Raw genomic sequence first — 23,460 nt, 5'->3', positions numbered from 1 at the left:
GGAGGTTCTAAATAAGTTTGAGTGTACGCTGCAAGGACCACTGTAGAACCATCACATCCGTGTGTTCGTACGTGTCAAAAGGATCAAGCCTAACCCAAACCTTAACTTAATCCTAACCTCAAAAATGTGGAGTTAATGCCTAAACTGAAACACTTTGCAACAGCTTCAAATTGTGACTTTTGAGAAACATGGATGAACGTCTAATTATGATGTGAGACTGTGAGAGCTAGTTGGGAGGAGAGGCCCAGACAGGTGTAGTTATTTTCTCTCTCTCTGTGTGTGTGTGTGTGTGTGTGTGTGTGTGTGTGTGTGTGTGTGTGTGTGTGTGTGTGTGTGTGTGTGTGTGTGTGTGTGTGTGTGTGTGTGTGTGAGAGAGAGAGAGAGAGAGAGAGAGAGAGAGAGAGAGAGAGAGAGAGAGAGAGAGAGAGAGAGAGAGAGAGAGAGAGAGAGAGAGAGAGAGAGAGAGAGAGAGAGAGAGAGAGAGAGAGCAGACGTACACTCCTCAGGTCAGTAGCTGTCCATTGGGGTGTGTGACCTGCAATCTGCTGGCCATGCCTCTGTAGCCTGGATAATTAGAGACCTGCCCCCTGTTAGGAGCTATAAAAAAAAGTCCATATGACAGAGCACCTTCATAAGCATCAGACCGCAATACAGATGGATGTGTGTGACAACTTCTTGTTCTAACTTACTCTCTTGTTTATCTGACTATAACGGCCAGTAGCTGTATTGACCAAAGGTAATGTAACCTCATGGTTCTTACTAGTCCATGTGTTTATTTCACTGTATTGCCAATAGCTATATTGACCAAAGCGAATGGTTCTAACTAGCTACCTTGTCTACAGGACACTAGGCACATTTCGAAGCACACTCCATAGTACACTGACTTCTCTGTGTAAGGGTCCATCCATCATCGGGCTAAGACAGGGCTGAGGACTATGGGTAATGGAGCATGGCTAATGTTATTAGCACCGGGACACAAAAACTCTGTGGGGACTCAAAGACAAGGCGCTCGTTTGGGGGGGAACAGTATCCCAGAGGACCAACTTCCTGCCGCATGAGCAGACCAGCTCTCCCTAGGCAGGGGAAGTGTTAGGCAGCAGCACGCAAGCTCTCCTAACACACACACACACACACACACACACACATGCACACACACACACTCACAAAGTAGCTTTCCCAACACATGAGGGAGCGGTCTGCAGGGGTCTCTAGTCCATAAACAAATCGATATGGAGGGGCATAGCTGCACCCCTATTCACCAACTCAACCACGCCCCCTCAAACACATCAGAGAGACAAAATAGCCTGATATACTATGTTCTCTCTCTCCCTCCATTTTTTCTCACTCTTCATCCCTCCCTCTCCCTCCCAACCACTCTCTCCCTCTCTTTCTATGTCCCTCTCCCTCCATCCCACCCTCCTTTCTCTCTCTAGGTCTGCTGTGCTGGGGTCTATGGGGAGAAACAGTGGACAAAGCTGTGGTGCTGAGGGACCCTTATGGGTCAAAGCAGCTTTCTAGACTCTCTGCATACATGCATGCCACAGGGACAATGAGGCCTTTATTAGGAAGGCCAGCATCTGACACACACACATACAAACACACACACACACACACACACACACACACACACACACACACACACACTGGCTTAATATGAGCTAGGGAACACTGGAGCAATGGGGCTGCAGTCTGGGAGAGCTGTCACTGACACCAGGGCTGTGAGTGTGTGCGTGTGTCTGTACGAGCATGTGTCTGTACATGTGTGCGTCTGTAGACGCTCAGGTATGTGTGCATATGTGCTGTATGTTGTTGGGATGTTGCATATGGTGATGCAGAAGTATAGGAAACAGAACACCAGTTTAACACTGTACTTCGCCCAGTCATCTCGTCATGCATACAAAACAGACTGGCTGCACAGTATACAATAAAGATTTGATTACATTTGCAATCAAAAATGACTTTGTCTGAAATGTCTCCGTACGCTTGGCTAACTTCACAATACACAGATCTGCTTACTGAACACTGTGGTTCGAATGCTGGTTAGGTTCTTGTTTGGGTGGTTGGTTGGTTGGTTGGTTGGTTGGTTGACTGTGTGTGTGTGTGTGTGTGTGTGTGTGTGTGTGTGTGTGTGTGTGTGTGTGTGTGTGTGTGTGTGTGTGTGTGTGTGTGTGTGTGTGTGTGTGTGTGTGTGTGTGTGTGCGTGCGTGCGTGCGTGTGGCCCAGCCATGCATGGAGCATCTTTGCATTCTGTTCAAAAGGAGCTACACACTTACATAATGGCATTCTAAAGACTATATGCACACACACACACACACACACACACACACACACACACACACACACACACACACTCACACTCACAGTAGGGGTGACACCATTGAGACATTCCATATTTGTTTAGAGAAACACAGAGATGTCGGTTTTCAGAGGAGGGGGGAGGGAAAGAGGAAGGAAGAGGGGGGGAAAGAGTGTAGGAGGAATGACGAGAGCCCACTAGCCTACAGCATATAACATGTGTATACCATGAATGTCCTGGCATGGATAAGGCAGTAGGCTGTAGGCCAACAATGCATGTTTCTTTGTTCCCATCTAGTTATTCAGAGTTTCAGAATCAGATATTATACTGCCTAATGGTGTAGCATTTCGTTTAACAGGGACTTGTGATGAAAACATTTAGAGCACAAAACCCTACACATATTACTGGCATACCTTTTGGCTGGAAGTTGAGGATGAGTTATCATATGTAGGCTATGTGTTATTTTCAACCTTAGGCCTACATAAAGATGTGAGATCTTAATTTGATCACTCTGTTGTTCCAGGAAATGTCAAGGTCTATTTGTGTTTTAAAAAGACTTCTAAAGTTTGTAATTTACATTTTAAAAAATGTGATTTTATTTTCCCTAACTGCAACTGTATCAACCCCTAAAAAAAGTGTCTATCCATTATAATCCACGCCATAATTTACATTTCCTGTTGTTGCAGGATTATTTTCCTGCTGTAAAAAACTGGTCAGATTAATAACCTACACCTGTAGCAATTCTTGTTTTCTTTATCCCGTCTTACTAAAACAAACATGAGTTTATTTTGATCTGGTTAATCATACATTATCTTATTATACATTATCCTATTTTACAATCTGATTTTATTAATTATACATTCCAAATATGTGTCAGTATGTGCTTACATTTTGTTTTCACAAGGTTGGTGATTCCCCCCCCCCCCCCCCTCCTCCCCTCTCTCTCTGTTATTCTGGTAAAAGGGGTGAATGGCCAAGGTTTCTTTTTATGCAATAAAAATATGTCCTTGCCAGATCGATTGTTGTTGCTAGGAGACTGAAGCATCCTCTGGCAAGGGCTGCCCGCGCTCTGGTACTAGATGTATTTTTTTCCTCCTCACGCTCTCTCTATCTCTCTCTCTCTCGCTCTTTCTCTCTCTCTCTCTCAGTTTGACTCTGAGGGATCAGGAGTAAGACAAACTCGCCTCAAGTGCTCAAATAACTGCAAGATTTGCGCGCCTCACATTCTAAATAAAGTAAGTAATTTGTATTTTTAATCTCTGGACATTGGATTTAAAATGTGGCCATTTGCAAGAACGCATAAACCTACGTAGGATCATTTTTGACAGGTAGTCCACATGCGCGCGCTCAGGCAAGTTCAATTAAATGTTGACGGAATGACGTGAGTAAAATAAAAATGTATGTTGTGGTGTGGTGTGCATTGTATTTACAGACACGCAATCATATCTGCATCCTTCATCATCATCAGATATGATGTGTGAGTGATAACCTAATATTTGATTAATGACAATTCTCTTTCTTGACTAGAGCAAAATCAACTTGGCAGAGAAACTAAGGTTAAGTCAGACTGCCATATCGGAGAAAAATAAAAGAAAATGTATATTTCCTCGCGTAGCAGTAGCAGTGTTTTCCGCAGCGTAGAGAAGTTATTTGGGCTGTTATATAATTCGTTAGGCTACAGACATCAAATGGACAGAGGATCCCACGAAACCAAACTAAGAAACGATGTGTGAAGGGGTAATAACTGCTTTCTAACCTCGGTGACACATTTGATGGATACAGTTACTGATGAGTTCATACAAGTATTTTGTTTCGGAGTATGTTCCACCAACTAAGTGGACCAGAACGCATCGATTTACCCATCAATCTGCGGTGTGCTCCGCTACTTTGCCCTCCTCGTAAGCAGGTGAGCGCGCGCGTGCGTTTGCGTTCCTACCTGTCTTCCCTTCCAGGCGGATTTGGGATTTAGTAGGTTGTATTTAGTCAGTGGTGTCGATTACCACAAACTCATTTATGTGTTGTTATAGTTAGTTGGATGTAGGCTAGATGGATCTTGTTTTAGTGAAGTGAACTGGACAGTGTCCTGGTATTCGGGGACTGTTGCCACTGTGTTTCTCTGCTGCCTCTCAGGACTCTCTGACTGACAGACTAGGGGCTCTATTTTTAAAAACCTAATGCAATGGTAAATCTGAGCATAGGCGGTAGGGCTATAGGTTCAGGGGTGTGTCAGAAATATACTACATGACCAAAAGAATGTGAACACCTGCTCATGGGAAGGCTTTCCACTAGATGTTGAAACGTTGCTGCGGGGACTTGCTTCCACTCAGCCACAAGAGCATTAGTGAGGTCGGCACTGATGTTGGGTGATTAGGCCTGGTTCACAGTCGGCGTTCTAATTCATACCAAAGGTGTACGATGGGGTTGAGGTCAGGGCTCTATGCAGGTCAGTCAAATTCTTCCACAAACCATTTATGTATGGACCTCGCTTTGTGCACTGTCTTGCTGAAACGGGAAAGGGCCTTCCTCAAACAGTTGCCACAAAGTTGGAAGCACAGAAGCATCTAGAATGTATGTTATAGCGTTAAGATTTCCCTTCACTGGAACTAAGGGACCTAGCCCAAACCACTAAGGGGCCTAGCCCAAACCACTAAGGAGCCTAGCCCAAACCACTAAGGGGCCTAGCCCAAACCACTAAGGAGCCTAGCCCAAACCATGAAAATCAGCCCCAGACCATTATTTGTCCTCCACCAAACTTAACAGTTGGCACTGCGCATTTGACAGGTAATGTTCTCCTGATAGCTGACAAACCCAGATTGGTCCATCGGACTTCCAGATGGTGAAGCGTGATTCATCACTGCTCCAGAGTCCAATGGTGGAGAGTTTTACACTTAGCATTGCACATGGTGATTTTAGGCTCTTGTGCGGCTGCTAGGCCATGGAAACCCATTTCATGAAGCTCCTGACGAACAATTATTGTGCTGACGTTGCTTCCAGAGACAGTTTGGAACTCGGTAGTGAGTGTTGAAACCAAGGACAGATGATTTTTACGTGCTACACTCTCCTGTTATGTGAGCTTGTGTAGAATACCACTTCGCGGCTGAGCCGTTGTTGCTCCTAGGTATTTCCATTTCACAATAACAACATTGGGGCAGCTTGACAGAGGCAGCTCCAGCAGGGCAGAAATATGACAAACTGACTTGGAAAGGTGGCATCCTATGACGGTGCCACATTGAAAGTCACTGAGCTCTTCCATTCTACTGCCAATGTTTGTCTATGGAGATTGTATGGCTGTGTGCTCGATTTTATACACCTGTCAGCAACGGGTCTGGCTGAAATAGCCGAATCCACTCATTTGAAGGGGTGTCCACATACCTTTGTATACATAGTGTATGTTTTCTATTTTTATTTTCACAATTTTCAGCGCACTTGCTGGCATTGGTGCACAAGGGATGGTTGTTGATGAATAAACAAGTTGTGGGTGTGTCAAGGCTTGGCCCCTCCCTGGCCAATCAGAACATACTCCATGGCCAAATATGTGGTTGCTTCAAGTTGTGTATTTTTGGTCTTTTAATTATTGCCTTGGATTCAACTCCAATTCCAATATTAGTCAGTTATAGTTTGTTAAATGGCTTACAGAAACAAAATAATAAAATGTAGACCTATCTTTGCTAAATACCTTTAACTTGAACCCATTTGCAGTACACATTGTTCTAATTAATTGCATGGCTCCAATAGCATGCACACTCATATAGGGGCTAGGCATTATGGCTGAGCATGGACATGCTGAACATTGTCAATATCAAGATTAAATTCAATATTGATAAGGCCTAAAAAGAGAACAAATAATTCTAATCAAATTCTAAACAAAACAAAACAACAGCTTGTTTTAAGTAGGCTATGTCACACTTACAAGCACCATCATTTCTCCCAAACTTTTCACAGTAGCTGGACAAAGTTCAAATAAGAGAAAGGGAGAATGTCCACTCACCGTTATACTGCTCCCAAATAGGCATATGTTTTATAAACATAATCGGAACCATATTACAGATCTTCAGAAATTGCTTTGCAATCGCGTCACGGACATTGTCACCATAATACCAGGAAGGTGAATCAACAAGCAATCAGTATTTTTTTTAACAACAACAACAATAAATACATGCTAAATGTAATGATATCATAAAATATCAAGGATAAAAAAGACACGCATTGCCCTTGAACCATCCTTTGTTCCAGTAGAAAATATGAACATATGAAACAGAAAACAAGCAATTGTTACAGTTTACATGTAACTTCTAAATACGAGGTTCACCAGTGTTCACCGAGGTTCTCGTCTCTCGTTTCATGATGTGCATGGACACGAAGCCTACATCATGAAGGGGGGTTTACGCAGTACCAAAACGGGACCTGTATGGCTCAAATAACGTTGGCCTGCTTACAATGCATAAATAAAAAGGGAATGTCATCTCACTATTTTACTCTCAAACGTTATATTTTAATGAAGCTTTGGTGATTAAGATTTATTTCCAACCTTTCTCAGGAGCCAAAGTCCAACACAGCCTCACAATCAATTGAACGACAAAAACGCACGAAATCTGCTGAAATACATTTTGTAAATATATGCGCGAATTGAATGTGAGGCTGGGCTGCAAAACCTGTATCGACAGTCTTGACTACTTCGTGATTCCATTGGGCCGGACAAAAAAAGCCTTAATTGAGTGAAGGGGTGGCTATGCTTGGTTATTAACCAAATAAAGCAAAATTGGAAAAACATATATATTTTTTCTAAATTCAAAGTATAAAGGCACCAAAAGCACGTCAGTTTAGGGCAGGTAGCCTAGTGGTTAGTGTGTTGGGCCACTAACCGAAAGGTTGCTGGATCAAATCCCAGAGCTGACATGATAAAAATCGTAGCAGTTAACCCACTGTTTCCCTGGTGCGGTGGATGTCAATTAAGGCAGCCCCCGCACCTCTCTGATTCAGCGGGGTTGGGTTAAATGCGAAAGACACATTTCAGTTGAAGGCATTCAATTGTACAACTATCTAGGTATCTAAAACCATTTTTTTGTTTGTAATAAATATCCCTATCTGCGCTGCCTCAAATTAGCACTTTAGATTATGTTTTGGAAATGCCAGTGGACCAGTTTTTACATGACAAAATTGCAAAATAACGTGCGTTGACACTAGCGCCGCCTTTACGCCAGCCGAAAATAGAGCCCAAGGTGTGTCAGTGTGTGTGTGCGTAAGTGAGTGAGTGTGTGTGTGTTTCTCTCTCTTGACTTGTCTGTGTGTCACAGGGTGTCTCTCCTAAAAGGGCTCTTTCACCCCACATAGCTTTACCTGGCTCTCCTGAGTGCTTTGCTCTTCATTGTGTTTGTGTGTGTGTGTGTGTGTGTGTGTGTGTGTGTGTGTGTGTGTGTGTGTGTGTGTGTGTGTGTGTGTGTGTGTGTGTGTGTGTGTGTGTGTGTGTGTGTGTGTGTGTGTGTGTGTGTGTGTGTGAGTATGTGAGTATGTTTGCATAATGGATACGTGAGTCTGTTCCGTAGAGTATGTGTGTGTGTATGTGATGATACATAATTGATTCCCCCACTGTCTGTACAGCATTTGTATCTGTATGTTTGTTGTTGTTGGTTGGTTATACATCTCTGCCTCCATAAACCAGTTACTATTATATAAATCTATCACAATGAGTAGTAGGCTAGTTGAAATCTATCACTATTCTGAATCAAGTAGCTCAAGTAGCTCTCTTTATTACTGTCAACGGTCAAGTTTAGGGATGATCAGTAATTCAATCTGGAAACTTCACAATAGGTTTTTTAGAGAAAGAGAGGGAGCGAGAATGAGTGTGTGTGTTCATGTAATGACACAATATTGCGGTGCACGTGTATGTGAATATGATATGGCCTTGTATAGGCCAGGCGTTTGTGTAGATGTGTATAGATGATGCATGCGTGTGCGTGTGTGTGTGCATATATGGCCTTCCAGATGATATTTTCCATGCAGAGCTGTACTCTGTGGGCTGAATGCAGTACAGAGCCTCCATCACATCATTAGCAGTTCAACAGCATTCTCTCTACTCAGCACAGGGAAATAAGCTCTTCTCAACTGAATATTTCTGTGTCAAATCTTAAAACAATTCAAGTTTATTGGTCGCATACATAGTTAAGCAGACTTTATAGCAGGTGCAGCGAAAATCTTGTGTCACTAGCTCCTAAAAGTGCAGTAAAAAATGTAAAACTAAATAATAATCAAATAATAGTACACAAATAATAATCAAAACTAGAAGCAAGAAATCACAAGTGTCAGGACGAATCCAGTTAACAAGGTGACAGGGAGGTGACAGGCTAAATAATAATTTTTAAGCCTTGAGACATTTGAGACATGGATTGTGTATGTGTGTCATTCAGAGGGTGAATGGGCAAGACAAAATATTTAAGTGCCTTTGAATGGGGTATGGTAGTTTTGTATACTCAGTGTATAATACAATGAGCTATGTCAAGAATCCAGTATAAAAAAAACAAATATATGTGTATCAGAAAACTAAATGCAATGTACAGTTCTAGATATATTAGAGTGAGCTATGTGAAGATTACAGGATATGGATGAGAATCTGGCACATAACCAGTATATAAATAAGAATCCAGTATATAAATATGCGTAGTTTATGAACAGTGGAACCAAAACGCAATGTTCAGTAGTAGATGCATGTATATAAGAATGTGGAAAATACAGTATATGAATACACAGGGTGATAAACAGTATAAAGGAAACAGTCCAGTGTTTTATGTCTCTATATACAGTGAGGTCCAACATTTTCGACACCCTCGATAAAAATGAGCAACAATGACTACTCAAAACAAATAATTAAAACACTGAAAAGGGGAAAATCACATTTCCCTGTGTCTGTGTGTACGTGCATGTGTCTGTCTGTGTCTGTGTTTGTGTCTGTGTGTGCATGTGTGGGCATATGTGTGTATATTAGTCCGGGTGCCGTTCGTCTGTCTGTCCGTCAGTCCTCAAGGTCTGTCAGTCTTTTCATACAGTAGCCAGACATGATAGGACAGAGGGCTTTGGGCATTGACATGAACAGCATGTACAAGGAGACAAATCCCTGAACTGCTTCTGCGTGTCACCTGATGGTGCATTTATTGCTTTTTCTGGGAATCCGAAAACTGGAATGTCGTGAATTCATATGGCGCCCATGCAGTTCAGGTGTAGTGGTGTTACACTAAACGGATGTATGAGTATGTTGTTTGTAGAATGAGTCAATGATGTCAATGGTTCATGTACAGTAAAATACAGCTCATACCAACCTGCAGTTTTAGGTGCAGTATTGTGTTCTGCTTACGTAGTGTAGTGTGTGTGTTTGTATCTAGACAGTGGGACGGCTTTATTGACCAGAAGTTCTATGTTGTTCGATGCACTTAATGTGTCTCTGTAAAACTTACACCGTTCTGCTCTGTCAAAGAAACAGAGAGACGACAAACCACTGCTGCTGCATGTAGTGCGCCACTTAACAACACACACACTACATCTCTCTCTCTCTCTCTCTCTCTCTGTGTGTGTGTGTGTTTACTGAGGCAGTGAACGGGTAGTGTAATGTATAGGTCTGGGGTTCTTTTCTGCTTATGCATTCTAATTTTGACGCCAAATCCACTGCTGGTGTGTGTGGCCAAATCAATAAATCAATCATTAAAATTGATTTATAAAGCCCTTTTTACATCTGCTGATGTCAAAGTGTGTCAAAAACCCCAAACAGCAAGCAATGCAGATGTAGAAGTACGGTGGCTAGGAAAAACTCCCTAGAAAGGCAGGAACCTAGAAAGAAACATAGAGAGGAACCAGGCTCTGAGGGGTGGGCAGTCCTCTTCTGTCTGTGCCGGATGGAGATTATAATAGTACATGGCCAAGATTTTCAAACATTCCTGGATGACCAGCAGTGTCAAAGAATAATAATCACAGTGGTTGTAGAGGGTGCAACAGGAGCACCTCAGGAGTAAACGTTTTTCATAGCCGATCATTCAGAGTTAGAGACAGCAGGTGCGGTAGAGAGAGAGAATCGAAAACAGGGGGGGAACAGGTCAGGGTTCCATAGCTGCAGGCAGAACAGTTGAAACTGGAGCAGCAGCACGACCAAAGAGCTCTATTTTCATGTCATCCGACAAATGTAAATGCTTGGAGTTTTCTAAATGCCATTGGCACTTGGATTGGGGCTGGTGCTTTACTCAGATGTATGCAGGGAGCTGTCCTCAGATAATCGCATGGTAATCGCATGGTATGCTTTCGCCATAAAGCCTTTTTGAAATCTGACAAAGTGGCTGGTTTAACAAGAAGTTAAGCTTTTAAACGATGTATGACACTTGTATTTTCATGAATGTTGAAAATTATGATTTTTGTATTTTGAATTTCTCACTCTGCAATTTCACCGGAAGTTGTCGAGGTGTGCAGCTAGCGGCACGTCTAGCCCAAAGAGGTTAATCAGGGATACATGGATGGTAGGATGGATCCTGAGAGAGGCTGGGAGTTTCAGGCGCACCGCAGAGGGGTTAATGACACGGTCAATTTCAAAGGGACCAATGAATTGGGGGGAACGTTTATTTGATGCCATCTTCAATGGCAGGTCCTTCGATGAGAGCCATACCGTTTAGCCCAGGGTGTAGACTGGGGCTGAGACACGGCAACGGTTGGCTTGGGACTGGGTCCTGTCGGAGGCACAAAGTAGGGCAGCCCGGCCTTCCTCCAGGTACGGTGACAATGGCGCAGATGGTCCTGGACAGAGGGAGCCTCAACCTCTTGGTCGGGGAACAAGGGGGGTTGGTAACCCAGAGCACACTTGAATGGTGAAGTACCTGATGAGGTCTTTTTGAGGGTGTTATGGGCATATTCAACCCAGGGTAGCAGAGCTCTCCAGGAGGAATGGTTAGCAGAAGTCATGCAGCGTAGGGCAGTCTCCATCTCTTGGTTGGCCCGTTCGGTCTAGCCGCTGGTCTGGGGGTGATATCCAGAGGAAAGACTGACGTTGATACCAAGAGCTAAACAGAAGGTTCTCCATACCTGGGAGGTAAACTGGGGTCCTCTGTCGGAAATTATGTCGGTGGGGATGCCATACAGACGGAACACATGGGATACTAACAGGTCTGCAGGCTCCCTGGAGGATGGGAGCTTGGAGATGGGAATGAAGTGAGCCACTTTGGAAAACCTGTCAATAATGGTGAGGATGGCGGTGTTGCCGTTAGATGGGGGAAGGCCAGTGACGAAGTTCAGAGCTATGTGTGACCAGGGGCAACAGGATATGGAAAGAGTGCGGGGCAGACCGGAAGTGGGTTTAGTGTAGGTTTTGTTCCGGGCACAAAACGAACAGGCTGAGACAAACTGTCGGACATCTCTCTCGATGGTGGACCACCAAAAGCACTGACGCAGGAAGGCGAGGGTCCGGTTCATACCAGGGTGACAGGGGAGGTGGGTAGAATGGCCCCACTGAAAAACATCAGAGCAAACACAATCAGGAACAAACAGAGCATTACTAGGACTGTTTCACGGGTCAGGCTGGTTCTGCTGAGCCTGGCGGATACGGAACTTGATCTCCCAGGCGACGGCGGCAACTATGCAGGTGGATGGCACAATGACTTCCGGCTCTGTACCCGTGTTGTCGGTGGTGAACTGGCGGGAGAGGGCATCAGGCTTGGTAGTCCTCTGGGCGAGAGGTTAAACAACCAGCTACTGGGGAGAGGAGTTCCAGGCTGGAGGTCAATGGCACAGTCGTACGACCGATGAGGCGGCAGCGACAGGGCATGGTGCTTCCTGAACACAGGTGCTAGATCATGATACATGGGAGGAAGTGATGACAGGTCCGAAGGTTCTGGAATGGACTGGGGAACAGACAAGACAGGGGCAAGGGCAGAATGTAGACATTTTGAGTGACAAAATTAACTCCAAGTGGTTACCCTACCGGCGGTCCAGCCAATCTGTGGGTTGTGTAGCTTCAACCTTGGATGGCCAAGAACCTGGGGAGATTGAGGACAGTCGATTATGTTGAAACTGATCTTTTCCTGGTGTTCTCCAGAGAGACGCAGGATGACAGGGACGGTTCTCTCACAGACACGGGCGAGGAGCTGTCCGTTGACAGTGTTGGCATCGAGAGGTGATAGGAGTGGGACAGTGTCCAGGCCCAACTGGGTAACAACACCTCGGTCCAGGAAGCTCTCGCCTGGATCGATGAGAACAGACAGAGGGAAAGCCTGGCTCTGCCACACAATGTTGCCTTCAAGCAGGAGTCTGGGGGAAGATGGGCAGGCACTTTGGCTCAACAGTATATCCCTTTTCCTTGCTGGATGCAGGGAACAAGTGGAGACAAAGTGACCAACCTGGCCACAGTATAGGCAGCTCCTAGCGCCGATTCGCCACTGCCTCTCCTCTGGAGAGAGACGGGCCCGGCCGAGCTGCATGGGTTCCAGATCTGGGAGAGCCTTGGAAGGGGATGCAGTCGGAGAAGTAGGACAAGGGACTGAAGCAGAGCCTTGACGGAGGGACAGGAGTCGATTAGCGGCATCCTTACCGCAGATCGGGTGGTCGAAGACCTTCATCTCCTCCGTGAATCTGGAGTAGGAGATGCAGATGGGGACTGTCTCTCCCACACCGCCTTGGCCCAGGAAATCGCTGCTCCATGGAGGCAGCCAATCAGGAAGGAAATCTTGTCCGTTTGCAAGCATAAGAGTAGGACTGTTGCTCAAATATGAGTGAACATTGCACCAAAAGGGTTAAAAAATAATATCTTGGTTCAATTTTCTAAGACTTAAATCACTACCTCTCCCAACAATAATTCCAGGTGTTTGGCAAAAGGATACTGCGTGACTGTAGGGCAATAGCTCCGAGGTTGCCATCATAACGCTCGGAAGTTGGAACAAATGGCTCCTGGAGTGGAGAAGAAGGATTTGGGACTGGTTGTGATCTCTCGGCGAAGGTTTGGTCCTGTAGGTCAGACAGGCACCGTGAAAACTCCTTGATGTCCTCCAGAAGGGTTTTCAGGGCTTGGTTATGTTGCTCGGGCAGGGTGCCTTGACCGGCGAGGGTTTGGTAGTGAGTATTTGAGTCTGCTGGGTTCATCTCTTGGGCCAGATCGTACTGTTACGCGGAGTGGAACAGGGGAACCCAAGAGCAGACTCAGATGAGGAGACTGGGATGAAGTAAACAAGGTATTTATTGAAACACAGGGGGGAGATCGAGTGCCGTCCAGTGGAAGCTTGGGTGGCTTGCAGGAAACCAGGTGGGGAGGCTGAGGCTGGAGCGAGAGGGGTTGGGACAGGGTAAGCAGGTCCGGAGGGGAATAAAAGGGAGTAGGAGAGCGGGGAATCCAGGACAGAGTAGCAGGATGCCGTGGAACTGGAGACAGGGACCAGAGTCAAAGTGGGCAGAATGAGCAGAGATTACGATCTGGCAGTGTGGAAGTGGCAGGGCTGAGTATTTATAGAGGTCTTGGTGGGGATCTGCTCTGACTCCAGCACACCTGTCTCCGCCCACACAATCACACACACAGAGAGAGGGGGAGAGGGATTGAGTACTGGGGGAGTGACGGCAGGTCAAGGAGACACAGGATGAGCAGTAGAGGGCATTGGATTAGATGTGACACCCCCAATTGTCCCGATGTTGGGGAATAAGGGATTAAAACTAGTTTTGAGATAAAATATGTCACCAATTATCGTTCCAAAATTATAAAAAAAAATATTTACCTAATGGTGGCGCTCCAAACATGAGCAAATTCCAATTGGAACACAGCCATTTTAGATTCTTATGACATTGCCAGTAGTAAGGTTTGAGTTTGATTTACAAAAAGACAAGGCCTGTAGCTTTCAAATTCTATTTGTATCCCCTAACTCAACGGGCCCTGTACAAGGCCCAAAACAACCGCTCAGAGTTAAGGTCAACGGCATCATGAACTTTAGCAAAAACCTGGTTGCCACTGCCAGGAGGCTGAAACTTGGCCGTAAGTGAATCTTACAGCAAGACAATAACCCCAAGCACCGATCAAAATCCACAAAGAAATGGTTAGTTGGCCACAAAATCATCATTTAGCAATGGCCATTTCAGTGTCCGGACTTGAATCCGGAAGGATTCTGTATGGGGGAATGGTTTAAGATCCCTCCCAATGTGTTCTCCAATTCATAAAACATTTTTTAAAAGTCTGAGTGCTGTTATCCACGCAAGATGAGGTATTGAAAGGTGTTGAAAACATATCATTATGAACTACTGTTCCCTGAAGAAGGGAAATGAGGTAGAACATACTATGGGGAGTTACACTCTCACAACAATGTTTGACAGAATTAAAATCACGCCTGACAAGGTCAATGAAGTCTGCGCCTCACTGGTGGGAGCCTCGCCTTCAACAGGTGATACGTGTGAGGCTCGGATTCATTCCTTCAATTTACAGTTTTTCTCAATTGTTTACACACTAAAACTGGCCCATGAGGCACAATGACCCAACCTGTAAATAATTTAGTACAACCAGACATCAGATCTGCAATACTACTGGCACATGTTTTGCTTCACACTCAGATTGCAATTCTATAACAAACATTTGGCAAAACACAACACACAATTCTCTACCTGTGGCACAACTTTCACAACTAAAATCTCTTGTGTGCAAATGAAAAGCAACACTGTTCAACAAACTAAACCCAATTACCAATTGATCACTTTCTCTCTTCACATGTGCAAACACTAACTGCGTAAATGTTCACTTTGCAATCAGACCTTTGGTGTGAATAAAAAGGTCACAGGTGAGCACTTCTGTGTTTGGATAACAATGGGAGCAAATTGGCAGAAAGAGGTGGAGGAAGAGCAAGAACAGTAATCTCTGATGAAATTTGTGAGACTGTAGTGGACCATGTGGTCAACTGTGGTTTAACCTTGAGAGAGGCTGGGCAGAGAGTGCTGCCCAATCTGAGTCACTTCACCATAGCATCCATCATCCGGACATTCCAAAATGGGAATAGGTATGTACTGCAGACATTGGACCTCTACTACTTTTACAGTGCATTGCGAAAGTATTCACGCCCCTTGGCATTTTTCCTACTTTGTTGCCTTACAACCTGGAATTAAAATAGATCTTTGGGGGTTTGTATCATTTGATTTACACAACAACTTAGAATATGCAAAGTATTTATTTTGAGAAACAAACAAGAAATAAGACATAAAAACGTGCTTAACTATACACCTCCCCATTGCCAATACTTTGTAGAGCCACCTTTTGCAGCAATTACAGCTGCACGTCTTTTGGGGTATGTCTCTGTAAGCTTGGTACATCTAGCCACTGGGATTTTTTCCCATTCTTCAAGGCAAAACTGCTCCAGCTCCTTCAAGTTGGATGGGTTACTGCTGGTGTACACCAATTTTTAAGTCATACCACAGATTCTCTATTGGAATGAGGTCTGAGATTTGACTAGGCCATTCTAAGACATTTAAATGTTTCCCCTTAAACCACTCAAGTGTTGCTTTAGCAGTATGCTTAGGGTAATTGTCCTGCTGGAAGGTGAACCTCCATCCCAGTCTCAAATGTCTGGAAGACTGAAACAGGTTTCCCTCAAGAATGTCCCTGTACTTAGCGCCATCCATCATTCCTTCAATTCTGACCAGTTTCCCAGTTCCTGCCAATGAAAAACATGGTGTTCTCGGGGTGATGAGAGGTGTTGGGTTTGTGCCAGATATAGCATTTTTCTTGATGGCCAGAAAGCTCAATTTTAGTCTCATCTGTCCAGAGTACCTTCTTCCATATGTTTGGGGAGTCTCCAACATGCCTTTTGGCAAACACCAAAAGCGTTTGCTTATATTTCTTCAAGCAATGGCTTTTTTCTGGCCACTCTTCCATTGAGCCCAGCTCTGTAGAGTGTTCTTACTGGTTGGCAGGTGATCAAATACTTATGTCATTCAATAAAATGCAAATGAATTACTTAAAAATCATAAAATGTGATTTACTGGATTTTTGTTTTAGATTCCGTCTCTCACAGTTGAAGTGTACATATGAGAAAATTACAGACCTCTACATGCTTTGTAAGTAGGAAACACTGCCAATTTTGCAGGTTGTCAAATACTTGTTCTCCCCACCGTATATGTTTGGCACATTGGTAACACATTCACCTTTTGATTAGATGACCGGTGTTTGAATCATAGACAGCATCATGATTCATGAAATCTTATTCTAACCAACAATGGGGCATGCTCAGTATAAATACATTGTGATTTAGTTTCGGTATCAGACTAACTTTTCTTCTGATTTTGTTTGCAGAGCATACAGGCTGGCAGTTTATCGCCAGTTCACCCTATGGAATTGGATGAGGTGTACGGTGTTTCCTCCCTGTGTGTGTCATCTCTCTTCCACAAGGCAGCATACCCAGAAGCAAAGGCATTTACATAGGGTTTGAGTTTGAATAAAACCAGTTAATTTGGTAAATCTAGCCTGCTGTAAGACATAGACCTACAGTAATGCCTGCGCCTTATGTAAAAATAGTCTTAGTTTACATATAACCTTTATTTAACTAGGAAAGTCAGTTAAGAACAAATTCTTATTTACAATGACAGCCTACCCTGGTCAAACCCAGATGACACTGGGCCAAGTGTGCAGCACCCTATGGGACTCCCAATTACGGTTGGATATGAACCAGGGACTGTAGTGATGCCTCTTGCACTGAGATGCAGTGTATCGGGAGCACACTCGCCACTCGAGAGCCCAATCACCTTAGTTAGCTTGTCCACTAATGTTATAACAACAGGTTCAAGCGTAACCAGAAACTTGCTTTGAAGATAAAACTACTTTCAACGCACACTAATCCCGTGTCCCTGTCGCTAGAGTAGTGACTTCAACTAGCGTTGGCTGCCATCTATTGGAAAGGAATGGTAACTACATTGGGAAGCTAGTTCGCAGAATCAAAGGAGGCTTTAATATAACATTTAGCAGACACCTTTATCCAAAGCGAACTAGGTACATGGTAATGGTAGATCATAGAAACAAGATTACAAGTTTGATTTCATGGATGGTCAGTTGTTGCATCTATAGCTCTGTCTATGAATTTGAGATTGGTTAGATTTCTCCAGCCAATAGTCTTAGAAACAACATGGATTTGATTGTACTTCCTCCACGATGACATTTTCTTCATGGATGAAGATGTCATCCTGAAACCAAACAAACGTTTTGTTAAGACAACTGAACCCAAATACATGAATTGCCATTAACAAGTTACCTGACTTGTATGCTTTGTCCACACACACACACACACACACACACACACACACACACACACACACACACACACACACACACACACACACACACACACACACACACACACACAGCAAATACAGGGACATTTATTTTTCAGGAAACATTAGCTATGTCAACTTGAGTTTAGCTAAATGAGGTAGAACTAACAAAACACTATAAAAACAAGTCTGTCAACAATGTATTACAGTAACATGACTATCTGAGGTGGGAGCTAGCTACTGTAACTACCTAATAACAAAGGTACACAGAGAAAATTTGTTGCAGTTTCAGTTGTTGCTTGCTAACGGTGTTACACAAAACACTTCAGACACAATTAGCTAGTTACCTTCAACTAGAGTTGCAACAAAGTTGTCCAGTGTCTAACACTAGCCCATTCAACAAAGTTGTCCAGTGTCTAACGCTAGCCCATTCAACAAAGTTGTCCAGTGTCTAACGCTAGCCCATTCAACAACAGTCATGACCGGTTAACGTTACCTCAGGCTCCATTGCATGGACTCGCGTTGCCTCCTCCGTTCAGTCGCTTTTGCTTGACTCCAAAGTCATCTATGTTGATGATGGTTGGTCAGTAACCCCTATACCAAAACCCTCGGAATCTCAAATGGAGGCGCAACCAGAGTGCTTCAACGTAGCTCGAGCTGGGCCAACCTTTCTCTTCAGGACATGGAGCCACTTCTTCACAAGTTGTGGGTCCTTGGGCAGCCAATGGTAGTTTACTGGGGGATTTGTTTTGAGCCAATTCATACAGCCAAACATTTCATGTTTGAATTATTACTTGTTGTTGCCATCTTCGTTGTCCGCACCTAACCTCACTCTCTTCGATTTACTCTCCGCGCAAAAACTCAATACCACAGACAATTTGCTGATTCCTGCCAGTGAAGCACTGGCATCAGTCGTTACTATGGCAATTTAAATGGCACTGACCATAGCTCAAATAAAAATATAGAGATGTTTTTATGTTTATTGTATTAGTGGATTGAATACATCTCTTTGCCTAAATGTACTTCCTAAAGTGATTCCATTCCCCTTTTTAACAACTCTCCAGACTCTGCCAGACCCCTAGTGGAGTGATAAGTAACCCTTTCTTCTCACTGCTATATGCCTCCACAATCCACAGTGGGAGAGACGCTGCTTAGAGAGCGCCCTGACACGAGCTGGATTACAAAACAGACAAAAAGCATAACCGGATATCCATAGCAAAAAATAAGAAAGGCATAACCGGATATCCCAGGTCCATTCAACATACATACGTAATGTAGGCTCGCACCGGACACAGGGCATGTAACATCTGTTGCACTTTAGAAGCAATGAGTAGGTGAAAAGGGAAATAGCAAAAAAGCTAAGGGAAAGAAACAGTATAGATTAGCATAAATTTCAAGCTGGTTCATACTGGTCTATGTTGGTCAGTGCCAGTTGGATGCTGGTCAAGCTGGTCTGACCAGTATGGTCTAGCTGGTAATGCTGGCAGACCAAGCTGGTCTTTGTTGTAAAAAATAATTGTGCCAACCGTTAGTGGAAGTGTTGTACCAGTTGATGTGGTTTCATCATTATGTTGATGTAGATTGAGCACCTTGTTTGTCCACTCCCAGTTATACAGTCTTTGTAAGAGGTTGTGACAATCAAGAGCTTCACTGTTAAGATAACTGTATATTTTCCTGTGACTTAATGGCAGTTGGTCATCATGAAGTTCATGTTTAACTTTCAATAACTTACTGTCAACTTGCTAGTTATTATAAAATTCACAGTAACTTACTGTGGCTGATCTTTGTCATGCTCACCTGATGGTGTGGTAGGAAGGTCAGTTTGCTGCCAACCTAGAGGTTGATGACAAGTGAGGCTGGGTCCCAAGTGTAGTCACCACAAATAATGCATAATAGTTGTCACCTAACGTTATAAACTTTATTTTAACCAGAAAAGTTAATTGAAGATATTGAGCTACTGGCAGCGAGTTGCAAGTATGCTACTGTGCATTTTACAACAACTTACTAACAGTTAGGTTGCCAGTTATGCTGTTGGCAATCAGTTGCCAGTGAGTTAGTAGCAGTTACTGCCTATTGTTAATTTTACAATAACATACTGACAACTGGTGGCCAATTCAGTAACACAGAATTCACAACTTCCATGAAACTAACTAATGTAATGCTGGCAGACCAAGCTGGTCTTTGTTGTAAAAAATAATTGTGCCAACCGTTAGTGGAAGTGTTGTACCAGTTGATCTGGTTTCATCATTATGTTGATGTAGATTGAGCACCTTGTTTGTCCACTCCCAGTTATACAGTCTTTGTAAGAGGTTGTGACAATCAAGAGCTTCACTGTTAAGATAACTGTATATTTTCCTGTGACTTAATGGCAGTTGGTCATCATGAAGTTCATGTTTAACTTTCAATAACTTACTGTCAACTTGCTAGTTATTATAAAATTCACAGTAACTTACTGTGGCTGATCTTTGTCATGCTCACCTGATGGTGTGGTAGGAAGGTCAGTTTGCTGCCAACCTAGAGGTTGATGACAAGTGAGGCTGGGTCCCAAGTGTAGTCACCACAAATAATGCATAATAGTTGTCACCTAATGTTATAAACTTTATTTTAACCAGAAAAGTTAATTGAAGATATTGAGCTACTGGCAGCGAGTTGCAAGTATGCTACTGTGCATTTTACAACAACTTACTAACAGTTAGGTTGCCAGTTATGCTGTTGGCAATCAGTTGCCAGTGAGTTAGTAGCAGTTACTGCCTATTGTTAATTTTACAATAACATACTGACAACTGGTGGCCAATTCAGTAACACAGAATTCACAACTTCCATGAAACTAACTAACTATTGAGTTACTGTGAAATGCACAGTAACATCTCAACAGTTCTGCTCATTAACATCAAATTCACTTACGATTGTAAAACTTACCATATTAAAACAGTTGCTCAAACTTTGATAACATAACCATCAACCACTTAAACTGGTACAACACCTCCAATGACACTTGGCACAAATACACATGTATTAGACCATGCCCCCAAATATGCTACTGAACCCTACCGGTACATTGCCCCCACCTACATTCCAAAGCGTAGTGATGATTGTACATTACATGCAAAATATTGGATAGAAAAATGTACCATTATAATAGTCTATCCGTACATGTACCCTGGAGGACCTGACCAGTACCATGTGACTTCCTACTGTATGTGTACCTCTGAAGATACCTTATGTGTTTATTTGACCTTTTTGTTTCCAAGGGAACAACATTGTACCCTAACCGTACCCTAATTTTGAGCGTGTGGATATATGTTCTTGGTAATAATGACGTACCTGGTGGCACTGCGGAAACATTAATGCACTTCTGCCGAAAAATGTACGAGTTCAAATCCCCAAAGCATTTTGCTCACTTTACATCGAATGTCCCTGAGCACTGCTATTTTTGCGTTGGTGTTGTCTGGTAATCAAACAATTATTGACTTGATTTAGAAAAGTGCAGAACTGTATTCTGGCCATTAAATTGTGGCCAATCTCTGTCATGCCCACAGACCTGGTAGCGTAGTAGGAAATTCAGGTCATTAGCAACCAAGCGGAGTTCAAATCAAAGTTAAGTCAAATTTTATTGGTCACATACACATATTTAGCAGATGTTATTGTGGGTATGGCGAAATTCTTGTGTTCCTAGCTCCAACGGTGCAGTAGTATCTAATTGTGCAGTAGTATGTAAAAACAATTCACAACAATACACACAAATCTAAAAGTAAAAGAATGGAATTAAGAAAAATAAATAAACATTCAGCTGCATACTGTCAATGTCTATGTTTTTGCATGTGTACTGATTGATTCATTAATCAATACATTTATCTTCTGCTACACAAAGTTAAATAACATACATTTTTCTAAACTAAACCAATCGTTTTGTAGACTTATTGCACCCGTTACTGAAATGATCAGGACACTCACTTCCTCCCTGTAGGTTGTCTCATCCTTGTTTGTAATAAGGCCTACCACTGTTGTGTCGTCAACAAAGTTGGTGATTTAATTGGAGACGTGCGTGGTCACTCAGTCATGGGTGAACAGCGAGTACAGGAGGGGGCTAAGCACGCACCTTTGTGGGGCCACCGTGTTGAGGATCAGCGTGGTAGAGCTGTTGTTGCCTACCTTCACCAGTTGCGGTCAGCCCGTCAGAAAGTCCATGACCCAGTTGCACAGGGAGGGGTTCAGACCCAGGGCCCTGAGTTTAGTGAAGAGCATGTACAGCATTCTTACATAGGCATTTATATGGCCCAATACATCACTGGGGCCAAGCTCCTACCATCCAGGACCTGTACAATAGGCGGTGTCAGAGGAAGGCCCAGAAAATGATCAAAGGCTCCAGTCACCCTAGTCATATACCTTTCTCTCTGCTACCGCATGGCAAACAGTACTAAGTCTAGGACCAAAAGGCTCCTTAGCAACTTCTTCCCACAAGCCAAAAGACTGCTGAACAATTCTACCCCCCCCCCCCCCCCCCCCCATTTGTTTATACACTGCTGCTACTCGACTAACTAAATAACAAATAATTAAAGAGCAACAATGAAATAACAGTAGCGAGGCTGTATACAGGAGGTACCTGTACAGGGTCAATGTGCCGGGGCAAAGGTTAGTTGAGGTAATTGAGGTAATATGTGGTAGGTAGGTAGGTAGGGAGGGAGGTAGGTAGGGAGGTAGAGAGGTAGGTAGGTAGGTGTAAAGTGACTATGCATAGATAAATATACAGAGAGTAGCAGCAGTGTAAAAATATGGGTGGGGGGGACAATGCAAATAGTCATTTGATTAGCTGTTCAGGAGTCTTATGGCTTGGGGGTAGAAGCTGTTAAGAAGCCTTTTGGACCTAGTCTTGGAGCTCCGGTACCACTTGCCGTGCGGTAGCAGAGACAACAGTCTATGACTAGAATGCTCTCAATGGTGCAGCTGTAGAACTTTTTGAGGATCTGAAGACCCATACCAAATCTTTTCAGTCTCCTGAGGGGGGAGACTGAAAAGAGGGGGGAGACTGCCCTCTTCACAACAGTCTTGGTGTGTTTGGACCATAATAGTTTGTTGGTGATGTGGATACCAAGGAACATGAAGCTCTCAACCTGCACCACTACAGCTCCATCGATGAGTAATGGGGCTGTGCTCGGTCATTATTTTCCTGTAGTCAACAATCAACTCCTTTGTCTTGATCACGTTGAGGGAGAGGTTTTTATCCTGGCACCACACTGCAAGGTCTCTGACCTCCTCCCTATAGGCTGGCTCCGCTCCGAGACAGGATTGTGTCAAGGCACAGGTCTGAGGAAGAGTACCAAAACATTTCTGCAACATTGAAGGTCCCCAAGAACAAAGTGGCCTCCATCATTCTTAAATGGAAAAAGTTTGGAGCCACCAATACTCATCCTAGAGCTGGCCGCCCAGTCAAACTGAGCAATCATGGGAGAAGGACCTTGGTCAGGGAGGTGACCAAGAACCTGATGGTTACTCTGACAGAGTTCCTCTGTGGAGATGGGAGAACCTTCCAGAAGGACAACCATCTCTGCAGCACTCCACCAATCAGGCCAATATGGTAGAGTGTCCAGACAGAAGCCACTCCTCAGTAAAAGACACATGACAGCCCACTTGGAGTTTGTTAAAAGGCACCTAAAGGACTCTCAGGCCATGAGAAAAAAGATTCTCTGGTCTGATGAAACCAAGATTGAACTCTTTGGCCTGAATGCCAAGCGTCACATCTGGAGGAAACCTGGCACCATCCCTACAGTGAATCATGGTGGTGGCAGCATCATGCTTTGGGATGTTTATCAGCAGCAGGGACTGGGAGACTAGTCAGGATCGAGGGAAAGTTGAACGGAGCAAAGTACATAGAGATCCTTGATGAAAACCTGCTCCAGAGCGCTCAGGACTTAAACCTT

At 43.8% G+C, this 23,460-nt stretch overlaps 1 protein-coding gene across 1 annotated transcript in view; it reads left to right on the top strand.

The window, feature by feature from the left end:
- Positions 1-3,308: 3,308 nt before the first annotated feature.
- The window catches only part of grm3 (glutamate metabotropic receptor 3), a 52,557-nt gene continuing 32,405 nt past the window's right edge, over positions 3,309-23,460 (top strand). Inside the window, exon 1 of the mRNA XM_036976052.2 lies at positions 3,309-3,531. The gene's annotated coding sequence lies outside the window, so the exon portion shown is untranslated. The remainder of the gene's footprint in view (positions 3,532-23,460) is intronic.

The sequence above is a fragment of the Oncorhynchus mykiss genome, chromosome 1 (assembly GCF_057628025.1).
Source record: "Oncorhynchus mykiss isolate SJ-2025 chromosome 1, ASM5762802v1, whole genome shotgun sequence".
NCBI classification, from domain to species: Eukaryota; Metazoa; Chordata; class Actinopteri; order Salmoniformes; family Salmonidae; genus Oncorhynchus; species Oncorhynchus mykiss.
The sequence above is the reverse complement of the archived record's forward strand: the minus strand, read 5'-3'. Positions and strand labels throughout refer to the sequence as shown.